Below are 6,811 nucleotides of genomic sequence, written 5' to 3' on the forward strand. Positions count from 1 at the left end.
TTATTAACAATGCCAAGGGGTGGGGCAAAAGGCCTCCCGCCTTGCTAGATCAAAGCACACCACACAGCCAAGTGTTGACTCTTCCAAACACCTGGTGACCACACTCAATGGTCGAATCATCCCCTTAACAGCCCTGATGGGTTAAGCAAGCTCAGATTATCTGACCCAAAATAATTTGGGGCCTCCACAGCCATATGAAATGCTACTGTTGCCTATTTTAACTGAACATTCTTGAGTATTTCTAAGGTACACAAATAAAAAGTTTTATTAGAGATATATAAAAACAAATACTAAAAAAAGAGAAAAAACAAAATACACAAAACACCCGAATCAGAACGCATAGAACATTGTAAGACTGCAGCAAAAACTCCACTCCTGCACCCATTCAATTCGATTCAAGGACACGGAACTCCTTACCAGAGGCTCTGAAGGAATTTCTGCAGTTTGCCATGAGGATGTGTGGCACAGGGGGCGTGGTTCTGAGTGGCCTCAGCCAGTACTCTTTTGCAGACACATCTAAAGGGATGAGAATTCAAAATAAACCACAGTTTTGCAGAGTCTCCATCAGAATGCAATGGGAAAAGTCCCAGGTTACTGAAGGTTGCAAACTAGTTCCCAACATTGTAAGGAAGATCATATCTAAAAGATAAAATTAGAGGCAGATAAGATTTTTGTCCATTTCCATATCCCCTGCCTATGTGGACATGTGTGTGGCCTTTTGTGTATATGTAGGGGTGGTGTGTGGTGTGTGTGTGTGTGTGTGTGTGGTGTGTGTGTGTGTGTGTCTTCCTTGGTTCAGGTGTTTTGAGTTCATTTTATTCAAAAGCACTTGCAAGTAATTGTTACATGTGAGTAGAACAGAGGTCGGTATCTAGAGTCTTCCTCTGTCACTATTTTTTGACACAGTCTCTCCTGGAGCCTAGAGCTTGTCCATTAGTACTATCTGCACAGAGAGAATGAGGGTTCTGTGTCCATCTTCACAGAGTTGGGATTTTAGGCAACACCAAACTGCCATGTGGATTTAATGTGGTCTCAGGGGATCTGAACAACTCAAGTCTGTTTAACAAGCATTTTGGCTAGGGCATTCCTCCTTTGCCATATGATGGGGCATAGGGGTGGGTACAAGTTTCATGGTATATCTCAACATATTATCTATGAGCCTATTCTAGTATGCAAAACAGATAGCTCATTGATCCTAAGTGATCAATTCCCTGTTGTAGCTCAGTACAATAAGCAGGAACAAATGGCATCACTGTGTTGTGTTTTGTTTTGTTTTGTTTTTGTTTTTGTACTGTGGAGTCTGTAGGACTCATGAGAACCTGCAAGCTAGGAAAAAATTTGTCTGTCTGTCTCTCTCTCTCTCTCTCTCTCTCTCTCTCTCTCTCTCTCTCTCTCTCTCTCTCTCTCTCTCTCTCTCTCTCTCTCTCTCTCTCTCTCTCTGTGTGTGTGTATTGAAAAAATTCTTGGCTTGTGCTAAGAAGAGGATTTGGCCACTTCCTGACTGGGACCCATTGTTTCATAATGATGTGACATCAGATGGTCAGAATGGATTCTTGCTGTCAACTACAGCAGATTAGGTCGTCTCTATGCTCAGGTCTGCAGCCACTCAGTTTCCCATTACTCTTCAGCAATGATATCTTTACCTCTGTGGAGGGGAAGCTGGCACAAGCCACATGATGCCTTATATATCTTCACTTGGGATGGCACTACATGAAGGCCAAGCTACAGAATCTCATCTTTTGCCACAAAGAGATACTTCATGTACTGAAAATTACCATCAGGTCCATAATGTACACAGATGAGGCTCCTGGGTTTCCTGTCATGTAGGGAGACCTCTATGAGTAAGAGAGCTACATTCTACATGAAAGGTTCTCTAGAAAACCACGTAGACACCATACTCACTGGTGCTCCTTCGCTGACATCTGTAGATGTAACCGTCTTATTAAATAAGAAACACAGAGCCAACTGCAGAGTTAAAAGCCACGAGTTCAGAGCAATAGCTGAGAGCTGAAAACCCAGACATCTACAGCTCCATCCTGATCCAGCTTTCCTTCATATCCTTATCTTCTTCTTTTTTGCACTGGAAACTATTCATCCACAGCTACTGCCCTTGTTGAATCAGTTTTGTGTGTCAGGCCCAGAAAGGCTTTCTTAATTTGCCACATTGGAGCAGAACAATGTTGAATGCAATCAAATGATACTTGTGAATCCTTTTGTGAGATGGGAAAAATGATGCAAGGAGGTTGGATCATGAGTTGGTGGGAAACATGGCAGATCTGGATGAAGGAAGCTAGGGGCAAAAAAACAGATGTTAGCAGATCAGCCAAAGTTTCAATTGGTCCCAGGAGGAGGGGGCTTCGCTATCAATTTAGCTGCCCTTCTCTTCTTCCATGCTCCTGTTCTGAAGCCTAGGAGAGAAGCACATTTCAAAAGCAGCACCATACTTGTGCGTCTTGACACATACAAGGAACCATCAGAGCAGGCCCTCTTCTCCTCATGGCTGGCCACACTTTGCCCCATCCCATTGTACATTTCAAGAGAAGTTTGTTCATACTCTTCCTTGTCCAAGGCCCCTGTCCCAGGCCAAAACATACACCTCTTTCATGTCACTTTGCTCATAGTAATCTCCTCAGGACAGGTTCTATTTCTTACTGTACACCTCCTCTCATTTCCCCTGTCCCCTCTCCATCTATTCCCCCAATTAGTCGATATTATCCCCATTCACCCATCTCCCTTCTCCAGAGGACTTACAGAGTTCTTTCCAAGAGAAAGTCACAAAATAATTTGGAGAGGATAAAGTGACCAAGATGATGATCAGCATGAGGTGGGCACACAAGTCATTGCTGTGGGTACTGGTCCTAAAACTACAGTCAAAGCTGGGGAGGTAGAGCCTCAGTGGGCAGATGTGCCTTATGTCCAGCCCTGGATCTGCTGGGGCAGGAGTAAGCTAAAGGAGTAGCAAACTGGCAGCTCAGAATCTGTAGCTAGAGAATGGATGCAGGGGCCTATTGCCCTGGGCTGCAGGGACACAGCAATCTGAGGTTCTGTCCTCCCTCTGGCAGGAATCCTTTTCCAGGGATGGAATTCTAGTAGCCCAGTGTGGTAGCCCAGGAAGATTCCACGTTTGACTCAAGGTCAGAGATTCAAGAGTTTATATGGTTACCAGGTGTCTTATACTTCAAGGTCTTGTTACAAGATGCTTTACTACCAAAAACAATAATAGGTCCAGCCTTTATTGTTTTCTCCCAGGGTCCGTGGAAGAGTGTAACACCAGCTGAGGATTCTAATCTGAGGGATAGGAAATGAATCTAATCACAGAGTTCTTTAGTCCATTCACTTTATCCTTCTGAGTTAATTCTATGTACATAGTTTCTTTTCAGTTCTCATACTTAGCCCTCTCAGGATCCTTATGCTCTTTTCTGTTCTCATACTTAGCTCCTCTCAGTCCCTTCTGCTGTCCTCTCCTCATTATACTTAGTTCTTTCCATCTCTGTCCTCATCTTTGGTCTTCTAAATCAATTCCTCAAGTGCTGTGAGGGAACCAGAATATACACAAGCAGTAATTCTTTGGCAAAGCCATGTGATGCATGAAGTTTCCAGGGTGGCAGAGAGAGGTGATAAGGATCCACACATAAAGAAATAATTGTCAGCTTCCAAATACAGTCTAACAGGGGGAGTGACTAAAGGGGAGTTCTCTGGTATGGTCAACTAAAGGCTAAGATCACTTGGAGAATTCTAAAAAGTCTCGTGTAAATAAACTGGGATGAAGGTAAGGAGTTGAAAATTTAATTGCTAGTGGTTATTTTCTCGTTCTGTGAGTGGGATGAGCTAATGTTTATATATGTGCAGTTTTGCCCTTGGAAAAAGGTATCTTAGCTGAAATACTTAGCTGAATAGCCCTGGCCACACTTATGGTAGGGAAAAATAAACACAGCAGGGGGTAGTTATCCAATTACCCCAAATGTATAGGGAAAGCTATGCCCAAGATTGAGATGCAATCGTGAGATTACATGTATAGATAACATGGAAATGCATGGTAAATGGGGAGAATCATGGTTGTTATTGCACAAGAAGTTTACAAGAGACAGCCAGTTCATCCAAAAGGCAGTAATTCCCTAACACCTTGTGTGATGGTTTCCTCTAACAGAACCCTTAGTTCTGATAGGTTGACCCTCTGAACTCTAGTTGTCACTGCAATATACTCTCATGGACTTTGCTACCAGCAGCTTTCAGTATTTTGCCATTAGGCATGGTTACCAGTTATTTTGAAGGGTCTATGCTTAGTTGTACATTGTTTTTGATATTGAAATGGGAAGGTGTTTGCTTCTCCCCTTGCTAGAAAGAATCCCATTAGAACTAAACTCAAGACGGCTGGTTTCTCTCCATTACTTTTCAGTTCCTCACTCCCCCATTCAAGGGACCCCTCAATACATTGGGACAGGACCCCAACACTGATAGTCCCCAACAGGCCATTTCAATTTCCCCATTTGAAAGAAAAAAGAAACATGAATGTGCCTGTATAAGTGACTTTGAAGAGACAGGTCTTATTCAGCATTGAACTACACTGCTGTGCCATAGCTCTGCTCCTGATCCCTCCCATCTAAATCTGTGCCCCTTTTAGGCAAACACTCTCCCTCCCTTCCCACCCTTTCCTCCTCCATGCCATGTTATCTTCTTGTAGCTCAAATTTCCATGAGAGGGAAAGTGGAATTGGGCCATCTAATGTGTTTGACATCCTAAGTTCCTGGCTTCTGAGTGGTTACAACTTGTCATTTTTAAAACTTTTTAAAACAGCTTAGGCAAAACACAGCAGAGGAATGCCTGTGTGTGGACCAATTAACTGGGCTCCCTAGGACCCGACTGTCCTCTTTTTTCTTTACAGCCTATGACACAGATTCAGGTCTCACCTTGGGGTGGGTGGCAGCATCAGCACAGTGCTCTGAGTGCATGGGAAATTCACTTCATCAGCTTCCAGCCCCTGAGTGGCCTGGATCCAGAGGTTGTGGGTACAACCTGGGGCTGGTCACTGGGCATGTCTGCTCCTGTAGGTTGTTCTTCTGTGGAGAAGCCCATGTTCAGAAACCCTATGGGTTTCCCATTCAGAGGTGGCTCAGGGGAGGAGAACTCATCAGAAAGGCTATCCATTGAATTCATGTTGACTGCAATGTCCCCTATAGCAGAGTCAATGATGTCAGTTGTCAATGAATCTCCTTCTGGGACTTTGTTATCTGAACAGGGCATCATCTCCAGGCTGGAGTATCTGCGGAGCTTTATGTAGATTCTGCATACCTTACCTCTGATTGGAAGCACTGATTCACTAGCTTCAAGGGGAGAGAGAAGCTATGGGGACCTGCAGGGATCTCATTTAGCCAGGGCTTAGCTTGCTTGTGGCTATCCCACAGCTCCATTAGTATTTGAGGACATTTATGGTTGCTGTTAAGTTATTTGTTTGCCTGTTTTTCAGGAATAACACAGTCTATTCACAGGTAGAACTGATGGTGCACATAGTCTCCATAATCACTTGGAGGGATTTACTTAGTTGCAGGAGGTGCATGTTCTTGAATATGGCCCAGTCAAGGTTGGTCTACAAAGCTGATATATTGTTAGCCTCTACCAGATGGGGATCATGAGTAACTGTGCAATGATAATGTGGCAGAGTTTTGACAAATGGTAGGGAATGGGGCACATTGTGGTGGTGATGATTTGTGTACAGCATTAAGGATGGTTTCTACATATGGAAAGTGCCCAGTGACCAGAACACATAGGACAATGCCCAAGCTCCACAAATTAACTGCCAGTCCATCATGGGGTTTCCTTGCCAAGATCTCTGGGGCCCAACAGAGCAAGGAGACACAGGCCTACCCCAACATCTGCTCTCTGCAAGCTGAGTGGCCATACTAAAATCTCAAAACTTAACCTTGCCAGCTACATCAATGAGAAGGACATTCTCTAATTTAAGATGTGCAATGCATCTTTGGTGAAGAAAATGCACTGTTAATATGACCTGTTGGAATACTGGTCCAGTGGTCTCCTCTTTTCAATAGACTATCTGCCTGATGAACACCTCCAGATCTTTTCCTGCAACATACTCCATTACCATATAAGGCACTGTCAGTCTGTCAGTGATATGAAAATATGAATTGTGTTACTGTGTTCCAAAGATTGAAGAACGTTTACTTCAGAGATGATGTAAGCCAGAGAATTGTGGTGTTTCTCCAGGATCTTGACAGCCACCTGTGCATGTGTGGGAAGGTGGCAGGCAAGCTTCACCTCCCCAAATCCACCATAACCTAGAGATGTTAAGATTCTGAAATCCATTCAAGGATGTCCTACTCCCAGGGTCTGGCCATGATGTTCAACTCAATTTCAGATCTCAGAAACCTCTCTCCTACAACAGGACCAAACTTAGTGGTCTCAGTGCTGTCCTCAGCCATGTGAGGCCCACAGACCAGCCCTTGCATTCACTCCCTTCTGATTGCCCAGCAAACAGCAGTGATCTGCTTGGAGAGTTTCCATGACAACCCTGAAGAAAAATTTCAAGGGAGGACATGCAAGCAGACAGCCTGGCTGAATGCCCTAACTCTATGGTAATTATTGCTCTGTCTAAGCCTGACCCCTGATGTGGGATCTGGATAAAATATAGTTCCAAGACTGCTCACTAAGTCATGTGTCCACTGTGCCCCAGGACAGGCAAGCAAAACCTACCTTCCCAAGTGGAGCAACATCCCAGCATTCCATCCACAGTGATACCATTTCCTTCCAGCTTGCTGTCACTTTCCTGTTAGGAGACAAATATGGATCTCATAAACGC

General features: G+C 44.1%; 1 pseudogene; it reads right to left on the reverse strand.

The window, feature by feature from the left end:
* Nucleotides 1-4,956: 4,956 nt before the first annotated feature.
* On the reverse strand, nucleotides 4,957-6,318 carry LOC118575412 (annotated as a pseudogene).
* Nucleotides 6,319-6,811: the final 493 nt, after the last annotated feature.

The sequence above is a fragment of the Onychomys torridus genome, unplaced genomic scaffold (genome assembly GCF_903995425.1).
Source record: "Onychomys torridus unplaced genomic scaffold, mOncTor1.1, whole genome shotgun sequence".
NCBI classification, from domain to species: Eukaryota; Metazoa; Chordata; class Mammalia; order Rodentia; family Cricetidae; genus Onychomys; species Onychomys torridus.